Genomic DNA, 24,266 nt, shown 5'->3' on the forward strand with positions numbered 1-24,266 from the left:
GTCACTAATATCCACTCTATTGAAAACCATTTAAATACTTATCCTGCCCAACTAACCACCATCTTCGGCCCAAAGCTCACTCACATCATACCTACAAATCACAAACTTCTGTGGTAAAAATAATTTTGGGTTTCAAAACATAATCTACTAATCACATACCAGTATTTCTTACAAAGCCTATCATTCATCATTCACTTCCAAATATCAGTTTATATGCTGTTGTGCAACTGCAGTGCAAGTAAACACTCTCAAATCATCTAGAACTGAGGTACGGCAAGGGTTCACCGAGTGTTTCCAGGTAGTCCTGTAGCTCTCTCTTTACACAATCGTCTAACACACTGCACGCCATTTCAGGGCAAATGTACTTGTTTCATTATACTACGACACGGCCTATTACAATTTCAAATTTTAAAAAAACAAATATCTGCCTGAACCAACGTCATCCGCTACTCCACGCCCTTCATTCACACAACACAATCTACCTCTTGCTACTTACATTACGTTTTCACTTGTGATGATGGCTCAGCAATAGCCGAGCACTACGAAAAATACCTTATAGACTCATTTAATGTTCCCCTCCACGGAAATCTTTAGTAAAAGGCGAAAGATTTATTCGTTTTGAAGGGAAACCAGAGTGCCGATCAACGCCCTCACTTCAATACTTATGGCTGCTTCTCTATTACTTCTCCGCGAGAACGCGGAAAATTCTTTCCGTCTTGTCTACTTCTCTACCGTCAACAGACTTCCACTGTCATGCAAGCACACACCCCAAACTGTCAACGCTGAAACACGTGTCTGCCAAATGTCGTCGCTATTACTCTTTAGTTAACTATTTCCATCATTTCTGTCACCATTCAAGCTGCTTCATTACCTCACCTGCCGACAGATGGCAGCACGCCTAATTCCTGTCGGCGACTCACCGTCCGACATACAACGTCCGACACACAACTGCCCGCACTGCTCTGCATCTAACACTAATCTCTCTCCTCCCTACCACACTCGTTCACTGAAAAAACTGACAACTAGACAGTTCTTTGTACGCAAATCTAGGCCACATCAGACGCAACGTGTATGTAGATGTATGGTGCAAGGGAAATATCCCCCTACTCCCACACATCTAATTAATACTAGTTGACAACAGAAATAAAATTTCTGTCGATAGTATTTGAACCAGTCTTATTCATTTGCCAATTTCATGCATTCCTTCTTGCAGATAACAGTGCCTTGCAAATCACTCAATTCATGTTTGCTAGCCAAACGTGCTCCTCCTAAATGTTTCGTACATCATGCATTAGTGGTGATTATCAAGACTGTGTTGTGTGTCAGCTTTTTATGGTCATCAATTGCACTCTTCTTGTGTTGCTCACTCATTCTTGTAACTCAAAAGTACGTCGTTGTCATCCAAGCCTAGCACTTGGAGCAGGCCAAATCAAATGGCTCGTCCCCGTGACACTCGAGAAACTTTCACAAAGCTTTCATGACATGTGGCAATCAAAGTCCTTCCACAACCTGCAGCGACATTTCTGCAACGACGCGTGTCCCGATACCAAAGGTATGACTTACGCTTCTAATCTATATAATAAAACCACCACTCGGAAAGCGCTGTTCCCTTCCCACATCCCTCAGAATGTGGTGAACGATCATCGATTACAACCAAGATGCGCTGAATCTCGATCGCAAGCCTCACGCTCAGGGAAAGTGCTACCACTCATCATCGTGGTTACGTCTACTCCAGCTTTGAACTAGAGAGAGTTGAAGACATACTACAGAAATGATCCTGTGAAGTATGATCTTGCTTGCAAGCTATCACCGCTCGCTACTTATGCCACGAGACCGTCAACACGCCCTACGAGAATACGACACACTCTTCACATTTCGCGATTTACAAGCTCGGACATTCTGCAAAGAACCAACTTCTACTCTGACTTGGCCGCCATGATCTCACTCAGCTATTTTGTGCGCTACCAGTGCTTCTTGCGTTCCGAAATGAGAGACCATTGCCTCAGGCGAGACTGTATGTAAACACCGCTTGCACCTCCGGCCGCTAGATGGCGGCCTGGGGCACATACAGTAGCATTCTATGGCGCAAGCAGACATGCCAAATAGCCACTGAAAGAGAAACACACAAGAGGGCATTCATAGGACTCTTGTGCTTTCTTTAAAACCGCCTCTCTCTTCGAAAATTTTCGCACAGCACTAGCTCATTCACCTCACTCTCACAGTGCGAACTCTTGTCGATATTTGGCCTCTTTCATGCATACTTCCTCTTTCGTTTCACTTTGCGTCTTACTTGATACCCGCCCTTGGAGCTGCTGATATACAATACTCGCAACAAATGTGTTTCTCTCTGTATCTCTTTTCGCCTATCACGAGTATTGCTCTTCCTCACATGGCAATTATGAAAACACCCACAGCTGAACAAACACTTCCATTCAGCGCCACGTCCATACTATCAATCATACACCAGTAATTTCACAGCTACTTGCTCCACTAATACATTTCTTATGTCTACTGTTAAACAGATGAAGAATCAAAGTACACAACAAGTCTCTATGAACATCACTGTCAGGACATTTTACAGACCTACGCATGCCATGCCAATCTGTATGCTTCAACTATGATGGCCCATGTGCTATGAATAAAGAAATTTCTCATAAAATAACAAATAATTTTACAACTATACAACTACTCCGACAAGCTCCTTACTAAAATGCTACATGTTTAGCAATGCCCCCATCATCTCAGAATAATCCCAAGCAGTGCTTTCATCCCATGAGCACTTCTTTGCTTGCAAAACCGCAAACTACTTTTTATACTAGCTTCCTTGTCACAGTGAACAGGAAACTAATGCTAGTGCCTCAGTTTACTAAAAAGCTTTTTTCGCTTGCAACATATAAACTACCAACTTGAACCTCTGGGATTTTCAAACACACACACATACAGAAAACTTTATTCCACAGAAATTTAGGAGTAACAGTGGTTACCTCACATTTTCATACATACTCAAATAGCTACTTCCGTGCACTTCACACAATGTTCTCATCGTGTTCCACCAGAGAACACAGTTATCACTATGCATGGATTCTGGTAAAAGAGCATTAAAAAAAACAAACAGCCTGATCAAAGTGATTATCTGCACATCCTCTGCCAATATCATGTCACTCTATACCCGAGGGAAACTAGAATGCAGGGAAAGGAGCTTTGTTGTGAGCACTGTGTTGGTATTTCATCATTTACTGACCAAAGTCTTCTCAAGCCAAGTATGCACCAGCTCTGTGTATGGCTGGGTCAATCAAGAGCCCCTATCAATTTTACTTAAAAGACAAGCAGCATCAACAACTCACAGGAGGCACTGAACATTTTTACCATTATCTGCACCACCATCCACTGATCTACTGAAGAAGAAACTGCAAAGTCTGCCCAATTTTGTACACAAGTAATCTTGAAAACATTGGAGTCAACAGCAGATACATAGTTTCCAAGACTGTAGCTAGGAACAACCCTTCAATTTCAAGATTTCTCTCTCACTGAGACACACCATACCCAAACTACACCTAGCAGGAAATTGCTACTTACTTCATTTCTAGCTATTTATGTCATATTCAACAACTGTCTCTTTCTCACCTAAATCTTCTACACAACTGAGTACACTGTTATGAACAAACACATTATGGCAACAAGCCAGTGTCACTAATATCCACTCTATTGAAAACCATTTAAATACTTATCCTGCCCAACTAACCACCATCTTCGGCCCAAAGCTCACTCACATCATACCTACAAATCACAAACTTCTGTGGTAAAAATAATTTTGGGTTTCAAAACATAATCTACTAATCACATACCAGTATTTCTTACAAAGCCTATCATTCATCATTCACTTCCAAATATCAGTTTATATGCTGTTGTGCAACTGCAGTGCAAGTAAACACTCTCAAATCATCTAGAACTGAGGTACGGCAAGGGTTCACCAAGTGTTTCCAGGTAGTCCTGTAGCTCTCTCTTTACACAATCGTCTAACACACTGCACGCCATTTCAGGGCAAATGTACTTGTTTCATTATACTACGACACGGCCTATTACAATTTCAAATTTTAAAAAAACAAATATCTGCCTGAACCAACGTCATCCGCTACTCCACGCCCTTCATTCACACAACACAATCTACCTCTTGCTACTTACATTACGTTTTCACTTGTGATGATGGCTCAGCAATAGCCGAGCACTACGAAAAATACCTTATAGACTCATTTAATGTTCCCCTCCACGGAAATCTTTAGTAAAAGGCGAAAGATTTATTCGTTATGAAGGGAAACCAGAGTGCCGATCAACGCCCTCACTTCAATACTTATGGCTGCTTCTCTATTACTTCTCCGCGAGAACGCGGAAAATTCTTTCCGTCTTGTCTACTTCTCTACCGTCAACAGACTTCCACTGTCATGCAAGCACACACCCCAAACTAACTGTCAACGCTGAAACACGTGTCTGCCAAATGTCGTCGCTATTACTCTTTAGTTAACTATTTCCATCATTTCTGTCACCATTCAAGCTGCTTCATTACCTCACCTGCCGACAGATGGCAGCACGCCTAATTCCTGTCGGCGACTCACCGTCCGACATACAACGTCCGACACACAACTGCCCGCACTGCTCTGCATCTAACACTAATCTCTCTCCTCCCTACCACACTCGTTCACTGAAAAAACTGACAACTAGACAGTTCTTTGTACGCAAATCTAGGCCACATCAGACGCAACGTGTATGTAGATGTATGGTGCAAGGGAAATATCCCCCTACTCCCACACATCTAATTAATACTAGTTGACAACAGAAATAAAATTTCTGTCGATAGTATTTGAACCAGTCTTATTCATTTGCCAATTTCATGCATTCCTTCTTGCAGATAACAGTGCCTTGCAAATCACTCAATTCATGTTTGCTAGCCAAACGTGCTCCTCCTAAATGTTTCGTACATCATGCATTAGTGGTGATTATCAAGACTGTGTTGTGTGTCAGCTTTTTATGGTCATCAATTGCACTCTTCTTGTGTTGCTCACTCATTCTTGTAACTCAAAAGTACGTCGTTGTCATCCAAGCCTAGCACTTGGAGCAGGCCAAATCAAATGGCTCGTCCCCGTGACACTCGAGAAACTTCCACAAAGCTTTCATGACATGTGGCAATCAAAGTCCTTCCACAACCTGCAGCGACATTTCTGCAACGACGCGTGTCCCGATACCAAAGGTATGACTTACGCTTCTAATCTATATAATAAAACCACCACTCGGAAGCGCTATTCCCTTCCCACATCCCTCAGAATGTGGTGAACGATCATCGATTACAACCAAGATGCGATGAATCTCGATCGCAAGCCTCACGCTCAGGGAAAGTGCTACCACTCATCATCGTGGTTACGTCTACTCCAGCTTTGAACTAGAGAGAGTTGAAGACATACTACAGAAATGATCCTGTGAAGTATGATCTTGCTTGCAAGCTATCACCGCTCGCTACTTATGCCACGAGACCGTCAACACGCCCTACGAGAATACGACACACTCTTCACATTTCGCGATTTACAAGCTCGGACATTCTGCAAAGAACCAACTTCTACTCTTACTTGGCCGCCATGATCTCACTCAGCTATTTTGTGCGCTACCAGTGCTTCTTGCGTTCCGAAATGAGAGACCATTGCCTCAGGCGAGACTGTATGTAAACACCGCTTGCACCTCCGGCCGCTAGATGGCGGCCTGGGGCACATACAGTAGCATTCTATGGCGCAAGCAGACATGCCAAATAGCCACTGAAAGAGAAACACACAAGAGGGCATTCATAGGACTCTTGTGCTTTCTTTAAAACCGCCTCTCTCTTCGAAAATTTTCGCACAGCACTAGCTCATTCACCTCACTCTAACAGTGCGAACTCTTGTCGATATTTGGCCTCTTTCATGCATACTTCCTCTTTCGTTTCACTTTGCGTCTTACTTGATACCCGCCCTTGGAGCTGCTGATATACAATACTCGCAACAAATGTGTTTCTCTCTGTATCTCTTTTCGCCTATCACGAGTATTGCTCTTCCTCACATGGCAATTATGAAAACACCCACAGCTGAACAAACACTTCCATTCAGCGCCACGTCCATACTATCAATCATACACCAGTAATTTCACAGCTACTTGCTCCACTAATACATTTCTTATGTCTACTGTTAAACAGATGAAGAATCAAAGTACACAACAAGTCTCTATGAACATCACTGTCAGGACATTTTACAGACCTACGCATGCCATGCCAATCTGTATGCTTCAACTATGATGGCCCATGTGCTATGAATAAAGAAATTTCTCATAAAATAACAAATAATTTTACAACTATACAACTACTCCGACAAGCTCCTTACTAAAATGCTACATGTTTAGCAATCCCCCCATCATCTCAGAATAATCCCAAGCAGTGCTTTCATCCCATGAGCACTTCTTTGCAAGCAAAACCACAAACTACTTTTTATACTAGCTTCCTTGTCACAGTGAACAGGAAACTAATGCTAGTGCCTCAGTTTACTAAAAAGCTTTTTTCGCTTGCAACATATAAACTACCAACTTGAACCTCTGGGATTTTCAAACACACACACATACAGAAAACTTTATTCCACAGAAATTTAGGAGTAACAGTGGTTACCTCACATTTTCATACATACTCAAATAGCTACTTCCGTGCACTTCACACAATGTTCTCATCGTGTTCCACCAGAGAACACAGTTATCACTATGCATGGATTCTGGTAAAAGAGCATTAAAAAAACAAACAGCCTGATCAAAGTGATTATCTGCACATCCTCTGCCAATATCATGTCACTCTATACCCGAGGGAAACTAGAATGCAGGGAAAGGAGCTTTGTTGTGAGCACTGTGTTGGTATTTCATCATTTACTGACCAAAGTCTTCTCAAGCCAAGTATGCACCAGCTCTGTGTATGGCTGGGTCAATCAAGAGCCCCTATCAATTTTACTTAAAAGACAAGCAGCATCAACAACTCACAGGAGGCACTGAACATTTTTACCATTATCTGCACCACCTTCCACTGATCTACTGAAGAAGAAACTGCAAAGTCTGCCCAATTTTGTACACAAGTAATCTTGAAAACATTGGAGTCAACAGCAGATACATAGTTTCCAAGACTGTAGCTAGGAACAACCCTTCAATTTCAAGATTTCTCTCTCACTGAGACACACCATACCCAAACTACACCTAGCAGGAAATTGCTACTTACTTCATTTCTAGCTATTTATGTCATATTCAACAACTGTCTCTTTCTCACCTAAATCTTCTACACAACTGAGTACACTGTTATGAACAAACACATTATGGCAACAAGCCAGTGTCACTAATATCCACTCTATTGAAAACCATTTAAATACTTATCCTGCCCAACTAACCACCATCTTCGGCCCAAAGCTCACTCACATCATACCTACAAATCACAAACTTCTGTGGTAAAAATAATTTTGGGTTTCAAAACATAATCTACTAATCACATACCAGTATTTCTTACAAAGCCTATCATTCATCATTCACTTCCAAATATCAGTTTATATGCTGTTGTGCAACTGCAGTGCAAGTAAACACTCTCAAATCATCTAGAACTGAGGTACGGCAAGGGTTCACCAAGTGTTTCCAGGTAGTCCTGTAGCTCTCTCTTTACACAATCGTCTAACACACTGCACGCCATTTCAGGGCAAATGTACTTGTTTCATTATACTACGACACGGCCTATTACAATTTCAAATTTTAAAAACACAAATATCTGCCTGAACCAACGTCATCCGCTACTCCACGCCCTTCATTCACACAACACAATCTACCTCTTGCTACTTACATTACGTTTTCACTTGTGATGATGGCTCAGCAATAGCCGAGCACTACGAAAAATACCTTATAGACTCATTTAATGTTCCCCTCCACGGAAATCTTTAGTAAAAGGCGAAAGATTTATTCGTTTTGAAGGGAAACCAGAGTGCCGATCAACGCCCTCACTTCAATACTTATGGCTGCTTCTCTATTACTTCTCCGCGAGAACGCGGAAAATTCTTTCCGTCTTGTCTACTTCTCTACCGTCAACAGACTTCCACTGTCATGCAAGCACACACCCCAAACTGTCAACGCTGAAACACGTGTCTGCCAAATGTCGTCGCTATTACTCTTTAGTTAACTATTTCCATCATTTCTGTCACCATTCAAGCTGCTTCATTACCTCACCTGCCGACAGATGGCAGCACGCCTAATTCCTGTCGGCGACTCACCGTCCGACATACAACGTCCGACACACAACTGCCCGCACTGCTCTGCATCTAACACTAATCTCTCTCCTCCCTACCACACTCGTTCACTGAAAAAACTGACAACTAGACAGTTCTTTGTACGCAAATCTAGGCCACATCAGACGCAACGTGTATGTAGATGTATGGTGCAAGGGAAATATCCCCCTACTCCCACACATCTAATTAATACTAGTTGACAACAGAAATAAAATTTCTGTCGATAGTATTTGAACCAGTCTTATTCATTTGCCAATTTCATGCATTCCTTCTTGCAGATAACAGTGCCTTGCAAATCACTCAATTCATGTTTGCTAGCCAAACGTGCTCCTCCTAAATGTTTCGTACATCATGCATTAGTGGTGATTATCAAGACTGTGTTGTGTGTCAGCTTTTTATGGTCATCAATTGCACTCTTCTTGTGTTGCTCACTCATTCTTGTAACTCAAAAGTACGTCGTTGTCATCCAAGCCTAGCACTTGGAGCAGGCCAAATCAAATGGCTCGTCCCCGTGACACTCGAGAAACTTCCACAAAGCTTTCATGACATGTGGCAATCAAAGTCCTTCCACAACCTGCAGCGACATTTCTGCAACGACGCGTGTCCCGATACCAAAGGTATGACTTACGCTTCTAATCTATATAATAAAACCACCACTCGGAAAGCGCTATTCCCTTCCCACATCCCTCAGAATGTGGTGAACGATCATCGATTACAACCAAGATGCGATGAATCTCGATCGCAAGCCTCACGCTCAGGGAAAGTGCTACCACTCATCATCGTGGTTACGTCTACTCCAGCTTTGAACTAGAGAGAGTTGAAGACATACTACAGAAATGATCCTGTGAAGTATGATCTTGCTTGCAAGCTATCACCGCTCGCTACTTATGCCACGAGACCGTCAACACGCCCTACGAGAATACGACACACTCTTCACATTTCGCGATTTACAAGCTCGGACATTCTGCAAAGAACCAACTTCTACTCTTACTTGGCCGCCATGATCTCACTCAGCTATTTTGTGCGCTACCAGTGCTTCTTGCGTTCCGAAATGAGAGACCATTGCCTCAGGCGAGACTGTATGTAAACACCGCTTGCACCTCCGGCCGCTAGATGGCGGCCTGGGGCACATACAGTAGCATTCTATGGCGCAAGCAGACATGCCAAATAGCCACTGAAAGAGAAACACACAAGAGGGCATTCATAGGACTCTTGTGCTTTCTTTAAAACCGCCTCTCTCTTCGAAAATTTTCGCACAGCACTAGCTCATTCACCTCACTCTAACAGTGCGAACTCTTGTCGATATTTGGCCTCTTTCATGCATACTTCCTCTTTCGTTTCACTTTGCGTCTTACTTGATACCCGCCCTTGGAGCTGCTGATATACAATACTCGCAACAAATGTGTTTCTCTCTGTATCTCTTTTCGCCTATCACGAGTATTGCTCTTCCTCACATGGCAATTATGAAAACACCCACAGCTGAACAAACACTTCCATTCAGCGCCACGTCCATACTATCAATCATACACCAGTAATTTCACAGCTACTTGCTCCACTAATACATTTCTTATGTCTACTGTTAAACAGATGAAGAATCAAAGTACACAACAAGTCTCTATGAACATCACTGTCAGGACATTTTACAGACCTACGCATGCCATGCCAATCTGTATGCTTCAACTATGATGGCCCATGTGCTATGAATAAAGAAATTTCTCATAAAATAACAAATAATTTTACAACTATACAACTACTCCGACAAGCTCCTTACTAAAATGCTACATGTTTAGCAATCCCCCCATCATCTCAGAATAATCCCAAGCAGTGCTTTCATCCCATGAGCACTTCTTTGCAAGCAAAACCACAAACTACTTTTTATACTAGCTTCCTTGTCACAGTGAACAGGAAACTAATGCTAGTGCCTCAGTTTACTAAAAAGCTTTTTTCGCTTGCAACATATAAACTACCAACTTGAACCTCTGGGATTTTCAAACACACACACATACAGAAAACTTTATTCCACAGAAATTTAGGAGTAACAGTGGTTACCTCACATTTTCATACATACTCAAATAGCTACTTCCGTGCACTTCACACAATGTTCTCATCGTGTTCCACCAGAGAACACAGTTATCACTATGCATGGATTCTGGTAAAAGAGCATTAAAAAAACAAACAGCCTGATCAAAGTGATTATCTGCACATCCTCTGCCAATATCATGTCACTCTATACCCGAGGGAAACTAGAATGCAGGGAAAGGAGCTTTGTTGTGAGCACTGTGTTGGTATTTCATCATTTACTGACCAAAGTCTTCTCAAGCCAAGTATGCACCAGCTCTGTGTATGGCTGGGTCAATCAAGAGCCCCTATCAATTTTACTTAAAAGACAAGCAGCATCAACAACTCACAGGAGGCACTGAACATTTTTACCATTATCTGCACCACCTTCCACTGATCTACTGAAGAAGAAACTGCAAAGTCTGCCCAATTTTGTACACAAGTAATCTTGAAAACATTGGAGTCAACAGCAGATACATAGTTTCCAAGACTGTAGCTAGGAACAACCCTTCAATTTCAAGATTTCTCTCTCACTGAGACACACCATACCCAAACTACACCTAGCAGGAAATTGCTACTTACTTCATTTCTAGCTATTTATGTCATATTCAACAACTGTCTCTTTCTCACCTAAATCTTCTACACAACTGAGTACACTGTTATGAACAAACACATTATGGCAACAAGCCAGTGTCACTAATATCCACTCTATTGAAAACCATTTAAATACTTATCCTGCCCAACTAACCACCATCTTCGGCCCAAAGCTCACTCACATCATACCTACAAATCACAAACTTCTGTGGTAAAAATAATTTTGGGTTTCAAAACATAATCTACTAATCACATACCAGTATTTCTTACAAAGCCTATCATTCATCATTCACTTCCAAATATCAGTTTATATGCTGTTGTGCAACTGCAGTGCAAGTAAACACTCTCAAATCATCTAGAACTGAGGTACGGCAAGGGTTCACCAAGTGTTTCCAGGTAGTCCTGTAGCTCTCTCTTTACACAATCGTCTAACACACTGCACGCCATTTCAGGGCAAATGTACTTGTTTCATTATACTACGACACGGCCTATTACAATTTCAAATTTTAAAAACACAAATATCTGCCTGAACCAACGTCATCCGCTACTCCACGCCCTTCATTCACACAACACAATCTACCTCTTGCTACTTACATTACGTTTTCACTTGTGATGATGGCTCAGCAATAGCCGAGCACTACGAAAAATACCTTATAGACTCATTTAATGTTCCCCTCCACGGAAATCTTTAGTAAAAGGCGAAAGATTTATTCGTTTTGAAGGGAAACCAGAGTGCCGATCAACGCCCTCACTTCAATACTTATGGCTGCTTCTCTATTACTTCTCCGCGAGAACGCGGAAAATTCTTTCCGTCTTGTCTACTTCTCTACCGTCAACAGACTTCCACTGTCATGCAAGCACACACCCCAAACTAACTGTCAACGCTGAAACACGTGTCTGCCAAATGTCGTCGCTATTACTCTTTAGTTAACTATTTCCATCATTTCTGTCACCATTCAAGCTGCTTCATTACCTCACCTGCCGACAGATGGCAGCACGCCTAATTCCTGTCGGCGACTCACCGTCCGACATACAACGTCCGACACACAACTGCCCGCACTGCTCTGCATCTAACACTAATCTCTCTCCTCCCTACCACACTCGTTCACTGAAAAAACTGACAACTAGACAGTTCTTTGTACGCAAATCTAGGCCACATCAGACGCAACGTGTATGTAGATGTATGGTGCAAGGGAAATATCCCCCTACTCCCACACATCTAATTAATACTAGTTGACAACAGAAATAAAATTTCTGTCGATAGTATTTGAAACAGTCTTATTCATTTGCCAATTTCATGCATTCCTTCTTGCAGATAACAGTGCCTTGCAAATCACTCAATTCATGTTTGCTAGCCAAACGTGCTCCTCCTAAATGTTTCGTACATCATGCATTAGTGGTGATTATCAAGACTGTGTTGTGTGTCAGCTTTTTATGGTCATCAATTGCACTCTTCTTGTGTTGCTCACTCATTCTTGTAACTCAAAAGTACGTCGTTGTCATCCAAGCCTAGCACTTGGAGCAGGCCAAATCAAATGGCTCGTCCCCGTGACACTCGAGAAACTTCCACAAAGCTTTCATGACATGTGGCAATCAAAGTCCTTCCACAACCTGCAGCGACATTTCTGCAACGACGCGTGTCCCGATACCAAAGGTATGACTTACGCTTCTAATCTATATAATAAAACCACCACTCGGAAAGCGCTATTCCCTTCCCACATCCCTCAGAATGTGGTGAACGATCATCGATTACAACCAAGATGCGATGAATCTCGATCGCAAGCCTCACGCTCAGGGAAAGTGCTACCACTCATCATCGTGGTTACGTCTACTCCAGCTTTGAACTAGAGAGAGTTGAAGACATACTACAGAAATGATCCTGTGAAGTATGATCTTGCTTGCAAGCTATCACCGCTCGCTACTTATGCCACGAGACCGTCAACACGCCCTACGAGAATACGACACACTCTTCACATTTCGCGATTTACAAGCTCGGACATTCTGCAAAGAACCAACTTCTACTCTTACTTGGCCGCCATGATCTCACTCAGCTATTTTGTGCGCTACCAGTGCTTCTTGCGTTCCGAAATGAGAGACCATTGCCTCAGGCGAGACTGTATGTAAACACCGCTTGCACCTCCGGCCGCTAGATGGCGGCCTGGGGCACATACAGTAGCATTCTATGGCGCAAGCAGACATGCCAAATAGCCACTGAAAGAGAAACACACAAGAGGGCATTCATAGGACTCTTGTGCTTTCTTTAAAACCGCCTCTCTCTTCGAAAATTTTCGCACAGCACTAGCTCATTCACCTCACTCTAACAGTGCGAACTCTTGTCGATATTTGGCCTCTTTCATGCATACTTCCTCTTTCGTTTCACTTTGCGTCTTACTTGATACCCGCCCTTGGAGCTGCTGATATACAATACTCGCAACAAATGTGTTTCTCTCTGTATCTCTTTTCGCCTATCACGAGTATTGCTCTTCCTCACATGGCAATTATGAAAACACCCACAGCTGAACAAACACTTCCATTCAGCGCCACGTCCATACTATCAATCATACACCAGTAATTTCACAGCTACTTGCTCCACTAATACATTTCTTATGTCTACTGTTAAACAGATGAAGAATCAAAGTACACAACAAGTCTCTATGAACATCACTGTCAGGACATTTTACAGACCTACGCATGCCATGCCAATCTGTATGCTTCAACTATGATGGCCCATGTGTTATGAATAAAGAAATTTCTCATAAAATAACAAATAATTTTACAACTATACAACTACTCCGACAAGCTCCTTACTAAAATGCTACATGTTTAGCAATCCCCCCATCATCTCAGAATAATCCCAAGCAGTGCTTTCATCCCATGAGCACTTCTTTGCTTGCAAAACCGCAAACTACTTTTTATACTAGCTTCCTTGTCACAGTGAACAGGAAACTAATGCTAGTGCCTCAGTTTACTAAAAAGCTTTTTTCGCTTGCAACATATAAACTACCAACTTGAACCTCTGGGATTTTCAAACACACACACATACAGAAAACTTTATTCCACAGAAATTTAGGAGTAACAGTGGTTACCTCACATTTTCATACATACTCAAATAGCTACTTCCGTGCACTTCACACAATGTTCTCATCGTGTTCCACCAGAGAACACAGTTATCACTATGCATGGATTCTGGTAAAAGAGCATTAAAAAAACAAACAGCCTGATCAAAGTGATTATCTGCACATCCTCTGCCAATATCATGTCACTCTATACCCGAGGGAAACTAGAATGCAGGGAAAGGAGCTTTGTTGTGAGCACTGTGTTGGTATTTCATCATTTACTGACCAAAGTCTTCTCAAGCCAAGTATGCACCAGCTCTGTGTATGGCTGGGTCAATCAAGAGCCCCTATCAATTTTACTTAAAAGACAAGCACCATCAACAACTCACAGGAGGCACTGAACATTTTTACCATTATCTGCACCACCATCCACTGATCTACTGAAGAAGAAACTGCAAAGTCTGCCCAATTTTGTACACAAGTAATCTTGAAAACATTGGAGTCAACAGCAGATACATAGTTTCCAAGACTGTAGCTAGGAACAACCCTTCAATTTCAAGATTTCTCTCTCACTGAGACACACCATACCCAAACTACACCTAGCAGGAAATTGCTACTTACTTCATTTCTAGCTATTTATGTCATATTCAACAACTGTCTCTTTCTCACCTAAATCTTCTACACAACTGAGTACACTGTTATGAACAAACACATTATGGCAACAAGCCAGTGTCACTAATATCCACTCTATTGAAAACCATTTAAATACTTATCCTGCCCAACTAACCACCATCTTCGGCCCAAAGCTCACTCACATCATACCTACAAATCACAAACTTCTGTGGTAAAAATAATTTTGGGTTTCAAAACATAATCTACTAATCACATACCAGTATTTCTTACAAAGCCTATCATTCATCATTCACTTCCAAATATCAGTTTATATGCTGTTGTGCAACTGCAGTGCAAGTAAACACTCTCAAATCATCTAGAACTGAGGTACGGCAAGGGTTCACCAAGTGTTTCCAGGTAGTCCTGTAGCTCTCTCTTTACACAATCGTCTAACACACTGCACGCCATTTCAGGGCAAATGTACTTGTTTCATTATACTACGACACGGCCTATTACAATTTCAAATTTTAAAAAAACAAATATCTGCCTGAACCAACGTCATCCGCTACTCCACGCCCTTCATTCACACAACACAATCTACCTCTTGCTACTTACATTACGTTTTCACTTGTGATGATGGCTCAGCAATAGCCGAGCACTACGAAAAATACCTTATAGACTCATTTAATGTTCCCCTCCACGGAAATCTTTAGTAAAAGGCGAAAGATTTATTCGTTTTGAAGGGAAACCAGAGTGCCGATCAACGCCCTCACTTCAATACTTATGGCTGCTTCTCTATTACTTCTCCGCGAGAACGCGGAAAATTCTTTCCGTCTTGTCTACTTCTCTACCGTCAACAGACTTCCACTGTCATGCAAGCACACACCCCAAACTAACTGTCAACGCTGAAACACGTGTCTGCCAAATGTCGTCGCTATTACTCTTTAGTTAACTATTTCCATCATTTCTGTCACCATTCAAGCTGCTTCATTACCTCACCTGCCGACAGATGGCAGCACGCCTAATTCCTGTCGGCGACTCACCGTCCGACATACAACGTCCGACACACAACTGCCCGCACTGCTCTGCATCTAACACTAATCTCTCTCCTCCCTACCACACTCGTTCACTGAAAAAACTGACAACTAGACAGTTCTTTGTACGCAAATCTAGGCCACATCAGACGCAACGTGTATGTAGATGTATGGTGCAAGGGAAATATCCCCCTACTCCCACACATCTAATTAATACTAGTTGACAACAGAAATAAAATTTCTGTCGATAGTATTTGAACCAGTCTTATTCATTTGCCAATTTCATGCATTCCTTCTTGCAGATAACAGTGCCTTGCAAATCACTCAATTCATGTTTGCTAGCCAAACGTGCTCCTCCTAAATGTTTCGTACATCATGCATTAGTGGTGATTATCAAGACTGTGTTGTGTGTCAGCTTTTTATGGTCATCAATTGCACTCTTCTTGTGTTGCTCACTCATTCTTGTAACTCAAAAGTACGTCGTTGTCATCCAAGCCTAGCACTTGGAGCAGGCCAAATCAAATGGCTCGTCCCCGTGACACTCGAGAAACTTCCACAAAGCTTTCATGACATGTGGCAATCAAAGTCCTTCCACAACCTGCAGCGACATTTCTGCAACGATGCGTGTCCCGATACCAAAGGTATGACTTACGCTTCTAATCTATATAATAAAACCACCACTCGGAAAGCGCTGTTCCCTTCCCACATCCCTCAGAATGTGGTGAACGATCATCGATTACAACCAAGATGCGATGAATCTCGATCGCAAGCCTCACGCTCAGGGAAAGTGCTACCACTCATCATCGTGGTTACGTCTACTCCAGCTTTGAACTAGAGAGAGTTGAAGACATACTACAGAAATGATCCTGTGAAGTATGATCTTGCTTGCAAGCTATCACCGCTCGCTACTTATGCCACGAGACCGTCAACACGCCCTACGAGAATACGACACACTCTTCACATTTCGCGATTTACAAGCTCGGACATTCTGCAAAGAACCAACTTCTACTCTTACTTGGCCGCCATGATCTCACTCAGCTATTTTGTGCGCTACCAGTGCTTCTTGCGTTCCGAAATGAGAGACCATTGCCTCAGGCGAGACTGTATGTAAACACCGCTTGCACCTCCGGCCGCTAGATGGCGGCCTGGGGCACATACAGTAGCATTCTATGGCGCAAGCAGACATGCCAAATAGCCACTGAAAGAGAAACACACAAGAGGGCATTCATAGGACTCTTGTGCTTTCTTTAAAACCGCCTCTCTCTTCGAAAATTTTCGCACAGCACTAGCTCATTCACCTCACTCTAACAGTGCGAACTCTTGTCGATATTTGGCCTCTTTCATGCATACTTCCTCTTTCGTTTCACTTTGCGTCTTACTTGATACCCGCCCTTGGAGCTGCTGATATACAATACTCGCAACAAATGTGTTTCTCTCTGTATCTCTTTTCGCCTATCACGAGTATTGCTCTTCCTCACATGGCAATTATGAAAACACCCACAGCTGAACAAACACTTCCATTCAGCGCCACGTCCATACTATCAATCATACACCAGTAATTTCACAGCTACTTGCTCCACTAATACATTTCTTATGTCTACTGTTAAACAGATGAAGAATCAAAGTACACAACAAGTCTCTATGAACATCACTGTCAGGACATTTTACAGACCTACGCATGCCATGCCAATCTGTATGCTTCAACTATGATGGCCCATGTGCTATGAATAAAGAAATTTCTCATAAAATAACAAATAATTTTACAACTATACAACTACTCCGACAAGCTCCTTACTAAAATGCTACATGTTTAGCAATCCCCCCATCATCTCAGAATAATCCCAAGCAGTGCTTTCATCCCATGAGCACTTCTTTGCAAGCAAAACCACAAACTACTTTTTATACTAGCTTCCTTGTCACAGTGAACAGGAAACTAATGCTAGTGCCTCAGTTTACTAAAAAGCTTTTTTCGCTTGCAACATATAAACTACCAACTTGAACCTCTGGGATTTTCAAACACACACACATACAGAAAACTTTATTCCACAGAAATTTAGGAGTAACAGTGGTTACCTCACATTTTCATACATACTCAAATAGCTACTTCCGTGCACTTCACACAATGTTCTCATCGTGTTCCACCAGAGAACACAGTTATCACTATGCATGGATTCTGGTAAAAGAGCATTAAAAAAACAAACAGCCTGATCAAAGTGATTATCTGCACATCCTCTGCCAATATCATGTCACTCTATACCCGAGGGAAACTAGAATGCAGGGAAAGGAGCTTTGTTGTGAGCACTGTGTTGGTATTTCATCATTTACTGACCAAAGTCTTCTCAAGCCAAGTATGCACCAGCTCTGTGTATGGCTGGGTCAATCAAGAGCCCCTATCTATTTTACTTAAAAGACAAGCAGCATCAACAACTCACAGGAGGCACTGAACATTTTTACCATTATCTGCACCACCTTCCACTGATCTACTGAAGAAGAAACTGCAAAGTCTGCCCAATTTTGTACACAAGTAATCTTGAAAACATTGGAGTCAACAGCAGATACATAGTTTCCAAGACTGTAGCTAGGAACAACCCTTCAATTTCAAGATTTCTCTCTCACTGAGACACACCATACCCAAACTACACCTAGCAGGAAATTGCTACTTACTTCATTTCTAGCTATTTATGTCATATTCAACAACTGTCTCTTTCTCACCTAAATCTTCTACACAACTGAGTACACTGTTATGAACAAACACATTATGGCAACAAGCCAGTGTCACTAATATCCACTCTATTGAAAACCATTTAAATACTTATCCTGCCCAACTAACCACCATCTTCGGCCCAAAGCTCACTCACATCATACCTACAAATCACAAACTTCTGTGGTAAAAATAATTTTGGGTTTCAAAACATAATCTACTAATCACATACCAGTATTTCTTACAAAGCCTATCATTCATCATTCACTTCCAAATATCAGTTTATATGCTGTTGTGCAACTGCAGTGCAAGTAAACACTCTCAAATCATCTAGAACTGAGGTACGGCAAGGGTTCACCAAGTGTTTCCAGGTAGTCCTGTAGCTCTCTCTTTACACAATCGTCTAACACACTGCACGCCATTTCAGGGCAAATGTACTTGTTTCATTATACTACGACACGGCCTATTACAATTTCAAATTTTAAAAAAACAAATATCTGCCTGAACCAACGTCATCCGCTACTCCACGCCCTTCATTCACACAACACAATCTACCTCTTGCTACTTACATTACGTTTTCACTTGTGATGATGGCTCAGCAATAGCCGAGCACTACGAAAAATACCTTATAGACTCATTTAATGTTCCCCTCCACGGAAATCTTTAGTAAAAGGCGAAAGATTTATTCGTTTTGAAGGGAAACCAGAGTGCCGATCAACGCCCTCACTTCAATACTTATGGCTGCTTCTCTATTACTTCTCCGCGAGAACGCGGAAAATTCTTTCCGTCTTGTCTACTTCTCTACCGTCAACAGACTTCCACTGTCATGCAAGCACACACCCCAAACTAACTGTCAACGCTGAAACACGTGTCTGCCAAATGTCGTCGCTATTACTCTTTAGTTAACTATTTCCATCATTTCTGTCACCATTCAAGCTGCTTCATTACCTCACCTGCCGACAGATGGCAGCACGCCTAATTCCTGTCGGCGACTCACCGTCCGACATACAACGTCCGACACACAACTGCCCGCACTGCTCTGCATCTAACACTAATCTCTCTCCTCCCTACCACACTCGTTCACTGAAAAAACTGACAACTAGACAGTTCTTTGTACGCAAATCTAGGCCACATCAGACGCAACGTGTATGTAGATGTATGGTGCAAGGGAAATATCCCCCTACTCCCACACATCTAATTAATACTAGTTGACAACAGAAATAAAATTTCTGTCGATAGTATTTGAAACAGTCTTATTCATTTGCCAATTTCATGCATTCCTTCTTGCAGATAACAGTGCCTTGCAAATCACTCAATTCATGTTTGCTAGCCAAACGTGCTCCTCCTAAATGTTTCGTACATCATGCATTAGTGGTGATTATCAAGACTGTGTTGTGTGTCAGCTTTTTATGGTCATCAATTGCACTCTTCTTGTGTTGCTCACTCATTCTTGTAACTCAAAAGTACGTCGTTGTCATCCAAGCCTAGCACTTGGAGCAGGCCAAATCAAATGGCTCGTCCCCGTGACACTCGAGAAACTTCCACAAAGCTTTCATGACATGTGGCAATCAAAGTCCTTCCACAACCTGCAGCGACATTTCTGCAACGACGCGTGTCCCGATACCAAAGGTATGACTTACGCTTCTAATCTATATAATAAAACCACCACTCGGAAAGCGCTATTCCCTTCCCACATCCCTCAGAATGTGGTGAACGATCATCGATTACAACCAAGATGCGATGAATCTCGATCGCAAGCCTCACGCTCAGGGAAAGTGCTACCACTCATCATCGTGGTTACGTCTACTCCAGCTTTGAACTAGAGAGAGTTGAAGACATACTACAGAAATGATCCTGTGAAGTATGATCTTGCTTGCAAGCTATCACCGCTCGCTACTTATGCCACGAGACCGTCAACACGCCCTACGAGAATACGACACACTCTTCACATTTCGCGATTTACAAGCTCGGACATTCTGCAAAGAACCAACTTCTACTCTTACTTGGCCGCCATGATCTCACTCAGCTATTTTGTGCGCTACCAGTGCTTCTTGCGTTCCGAAATGAGAGACCATTGCCTCAGGCGAGACTGTATGTAAACACCGCTTGCACCTCCGGCCGCTAGATGGCGGCCTGGGGCACATACAGTAGCATTCTATGGCGCAAGCAGACATGCCAAATAGCCACTGAAAGAGAAACACACAAGAGGGCATTCATAGGACTCTTGTGCTTTCTTTAAAACCGCCTCTCTCTTCGAAAATTTTCGCACAGCACTAGCTCATTCACCTCACTCTAACAGTGCGAACTCTTGTCGATATTTGGCCTCTTTCATGCATACTTCCTCTTTCGTTTCACTTTGCGTCTTACTTGATACCCGCCCTTGGAGCTGCTGATATACAATACTCGCAACAAATGTGTTTCTCTCTGTATCTCTTTTCGCCTATCACGAGTATTGCTCTTCCTCACATGGCAATTATGAAAACACCCACAGCTGAACAAACACTTCCATTCAGCGCCACGTCCATACTATCAATCATACACCAGTAATTTCACAGCTACTTGCTCCACTAATACATTTCTTATGTCTACTGTTAAACAGATGAAGAATCAAAGTACACAACAAGTCTCTATGAACATCACTGTCAGGACATTTTACAGACCTACGCATGCCATGCCAATCTGTATGCTTCAACTATGATGGCCCATGTGTTATGAATAAAGAAATTTCTCATAAAATAACAAATAATTTTACAACTATACAACTACTCCGACAAGCTCCTTACTAAAATGCTACATGTTTAGCAATCCCCCCATCATCTCAGAATAATCCCAAGCAGTGCTTTCATCCCATGAGCACTTCTTTGCTTGCAAAACCGCAAACTACTTTTTATACTAGCTTCCTTGTCACAGTGAACAGGAAACTAATGCTAGTGCCTCAGTTTACTAAAAAGCTTTTTTCGCTTGCAACATATAAACTACCAACTTGAACCTCTGGGATTTTCAAACACACACACATACAGAAAACTTTATTCCACAGAAATTTAGGAGTAACAGTGGTTACCTCACATTTTCATACATACTCAAATAGCTACTTCCGTGCACTTCACACAATGTTCTCATCGTGTTCCACCAGAGAACACAGTTATCACTATGCATGGATTCTGGTAAAAGAGCATTAAAAAAACAAACAGCCTGATCAAAGTGATTATCTGCACATCCTCTGCCAATATCATGTCACTCTATACCCGAGGGAAACTAGAATGCAGGGAAAGGAGCTTTGTTGTGAGCACTGTGTTGGTATTTCATCATTTACTGACCAAAGTCTTCTCAAGCCAAGTATGCACCAGCTCTGTGTATGGCTGGGTCAATCAAGAGCCCCTATCAATTTTACTTAAAAGACAAGCACCATCAACAACTCACAGGAGGCACTGAACATTTTTACCATTATCTGCACCACCATCCACTGATCTACTGAAGAAGAAACTGCAAAGTCTGCCCAATTTTGTACACAAGTAATCTTGAAAACATTGGAGTCAACAGCAGATACATAGTTTCCAAGACTGTAGCTAGGAACAACCCTTCAATTTCAAGATTTCTCTCTCACTGAGACACACCATACCCAAACTACACCTAGCAGGAAATTGCTACTTACTTCATTTCTAGCTATTTATGTCATATTCAACAACTGTCTCTTTCTCACCTAAATCTTCTACACAACTGAGTACACTGTTATGAACAAACACATTATGGCAACAAGCCAGTGTCACTAATATCCACTCTATTGAAAACCATTTAAATACTTATCCTGCCCAACTAACCACCATCTTCGGCCCAAAGCTCACTCACATCATACCTACAAATCACAAACTTCTGTGGTAAAAATAATTTTGGGTTTCAAAACATAATCTACTAATCACATACCAGTATTTCTTACAAAGCCTATCATTCATCATTCACTTCCAAATATCAGTTTATATGCTGTTGTGCAACTGCAGTGCAAGTAAACACTCTCAAATCATCTAGAACTGAGGTACGGCAAGGGTTCACCAAGTGTTTCCAGGTAGTCCTGTAGCTCTCTCTTTACACAATCGTCTAACACACTGCACGCCATTTCAGGGCAAATGTACTTGTTTCATTATACTACGACACGGCCTATTACAATTTCAAATTTTAAAAAAACAAATATCTGCCTGAACCAACGTCATCCGCTACTCCACGCCCTTCATTCACACAACACAATCTACCTCTTGCTACTTACATTACGTTTTCACTTGTGATGATGGCTCAGCAATAGCCGAGCACTACGAAAAATACCTTATAGACTCATTTAATGTTCCCCTCCACGGAAATCTTTAGTAAAAGGCGAAAGATTTATTCGTTTTGAAGGGAAACCAGAGTGCCGATCAACGCCCTCACTTCAATACTTATGGCTGCTTCTCTATTACTTCTCCGCGAGAACGCGGAAAATTCTTTCCGTCTTGTCTACTTCTCTACCGTCAACAGACTTCCACTGTCATGCAAGCACACACCCCAAACTAACTGTCAACGCTGAAACACGTGTCTGCCAAATGTCGTCGCTATTACTCTTTAGTTAACTATTTCCATCATTTCTGTCACCATTCAAGCTGCTTCATTACCTCACCTGCCGACAGATGGCAGCACGCCTAATTCCTGTCGGCGACTCACCGTCCGACATACAACGTCCGACACACAACTGCCCGCACTGCTCTGCATCTAACACTAATCTCTCTCCTCCCTACCACACTCGTTCACTGAAAAAACTGACAACTAGACAGTTCTTTGTACGCAAATCTAGGCCACATCAGACGCAACGTGTATGTAGATGTATGGTGCAAGGGAAATATCCCCCTACTCCCACACATCTAATTAATACTAGTTGACAACAGAAATAAAATTTCTGTCGATAGTATTTGAACCAGTCTTATTCATTTGCCAATTTCATGCATTCCTTCTTGCAGATAACAGTGCCTTGCAAATCACTCAATTCATGTTTGCTAGCCAAACGTGCTCCTCCTAAATGTTTCGTACATCATGCATTAGTGGTGATTATCAAGACTGTGTTGTGTGTCAGCTTTTTATGGTCATCAATTGCACTCTTCTTGTGTTGCTCACTCATTCTTGTAACTCAAAAGTACGTCGTTGTCATCCAAGCCTAGCACTTGGAGCAGGCCAAATCAAATGGCTCGTCCCCGTGACACTCGAGAAACTTCCACAAAGCTTTCATGACATGTGGCAATCAAAGTCCTTCCACAACCTGCAGCGACATTTCTGCAACGATGCGTGTCCCGATACCAAAGGTATGACTTACGCTTCTAATCTATATAATAAAACCACCACTCGGAAAGCGCTGTTCCCTTCCCACATCCCTCAGAATGTGGTGAACGATCATCGATTACAACCAAGATGCGATGAATCTCGATCGCAAGCCTCACGCTCAGGGAAAGTGCTACCACTCATCATCGTGGTTACGTCTACTCCAGCTTTGAACTAGAGAGAGTTGAAGACATACTACAGAAATGATCCTGTGAAGTATGATCTTGCTTGCAAGCTATCACCGCTCGCTACTTATGCCACGAGACCGTCAACACGCCCTACGAGAATACGACACACTCTTCACATTTCGCGATTTACAAGCTCGGACATTCTGCAAAGAACCAACTTCTACTCTTACTTGGCCGCCATGATCTCACTCAGCTATTTTGTGCGCTACCAGTGCTTCTTGCGTTCCGAAATGAGAGACCATTGCCTCAGGCGAGACTGTATGTAAACACCGCTTGCACCTCCGGCCGCTAGATGGCGGCCTGGGGCACATACAGTAGCATTCTATGGCGCAAGCAGACATGCCAAATAGCCACTGAAAGAGAAACACACAAGAGGGCAT

At 42.3% G+C, this 24,266-nt stretch overlaps 14 non-coding genes across 14 annotated transcripts; all 14 read right to left on the reverse strand.

Annotated features, from left to right (window-relative positions):
- Positions 1 to 519: 519 nt before the first annotated feature.
- LOC124791043 lies at positions 520 to 638 on the reverse strand. Its single transcript, XR_007016480.1, has one exon. It is a non-coding gene; the product is annotated as a U5 spliceosomal RNA (small nuclear RNA).
- Positions 639 to 1,587: 949 nt separating this feature from the next.
- Positions 1,588 to 1,794, reverse strand: LOC124790997. The gene has a single exon (XR_007016443.1). It is a non-coding gene; the product is annotated as a small nucleolar RNA U3 (small nucleolar RNA).
- Positions 1,795 to 4,205: 2,411 nt separating this feature from the next.
- Positions 4,206 to 4,324, reverse strand: LOC124791017. Its single transcript, XR_007016458.1, has one exon. It is a non-coding gene; the product is annotated as a U5 spliceosomal RNA (small nuclear RNA).
- Positions 4,325 to 5,277: 953 nt separating this feature from the next.
- LOC124791003 lies at positions 5,278 to 5,483 on the reverse strand. The gene has a single exon (XR_007016449.1). It is a non-coding gene; the product is annotated as a small nucleolar RNA U3 (small nucleolar RNA).
- A 2,410-nt stretch (positions 5,484 to 7,893) lies between these two features.
- LOC124791044 lies at positions 7,894 to 8,012 on the reverse strand. Its single transcript, XR_007016481.1, has one exon. It is a non-coding gene; the product is annotated as a U5 spliceosomal RNA (small nuclear RNA).
- Positions 8,013 to 8,961: 949 nt separating this feature from the next.
- Positions 8,962 to 9,168, reverse strand: LOC124790985. The gene has a single exon (XR_007016432.1). It is a non-coding gene; the product is annotated as a small nucleolar RNA U3 (small nucleolar RNA).
- Positions 9,169 to 11,578: 2,410 nt separating this feature from the next.
- Positions 11,579 to 11,697, reverse strand: LOC124791045. Its single transcript, XR_007016482.1, has one exon. It is a non-coding gene; the product is annotated as a U5 spliceosomal RNA (small nuclear RNA).
- Positions 11,698 to 12,650: 953 nt separating this feature from the next.
- On the reverse strand, positions 12,651 to 12,857 carry LOC124790986. Its single transcript, XR_007016433.1, has one exon. It is a non-coding gene; the product is annotated as a small nucleolar RNA U3 (small nucleolar RNA).
- A 2,410-nt stretch (positions 12,858 to 15,267) lies between these two features.
- Positions 15,268 to 15,386, reverse strand: LOC124791046. The gene has a single exon (XR_007016483.1). It is a non-coding gene; the product is annotated as a U5 spliceosomal RNA (small nuclear RNA).
- Positions 15,387 to 16,339: 953 nt separating this feature from the next.
- LOC124790990 lies at positions 16,340 to 16,546 on the reverse strand. Its single transcript, XR_007016437.1, has one exon. It is a non-coding gene; the product is annotated as a small nucleolar RNA U3 (small nucleolar RNA).
- A 2,410-nt stretch (positions 16,547 to 18,956) lies between these two features.
- LOC124791047 lies at positions 18,957 to 19,075 on the reverse strand. Its single transcript, XR_007016484.1, has one exon. It is a non-coding gene; the product is annotated as a U5 spliceosomal RNA (small nuclear RNA).
- Positions 19,076 to 20,028: 953 nt separating this feature from the next.
- LOC124790987 lies at positions 20,029 to 20,235 on the reverse strand. The gene has a single exon (XR_007016434.1). It is a non-coding gene; the product is annotated as a small nucleolar RNA U3 (small nucleolar RNA).
- Positions 20,236 to 22,645: 2,410 nt separating this feature from the next.
- LOC124791048 lies at positions 22,646 to 22,764 on the reverse strand. Its single transcript, XR_007016485.1, has one exon. It is a non-coding gene; the product is annotated as a U5 spliceosomal RNA (small nuclear RNA).
- Positions 22,765 to 23,717: 953 nt separating this feature from the next.
- On the reverse strand, positions 23,718 to 23,924 carry LOC124790991. Its single transcript, XR_007016438.1, has one exon. It is a non-coding gene; the product is annotated as a small nucleolar RNA U3 (small nucleolar RNA).
- Positions 23,925 to 24,266: the final 342 nt, after the last annotated feature.

The sequence above is a fragment of the Schistocerca piceifrons genome, chromosome 3, assembly GCF_021461385.2.
Source record: "Schistocerca piceifrons isolate TAMUIC-IGC-003096 chromosome 3, iqSchPice1.1, whole genome shotgun sequence".
Classification (NCBI taxonomy): Eukaryota; Metazoa; Arthropoda; class Insecta; order Orthoptera; family Acrididae; genus Schistocerca; species Schistocerca piceifrons.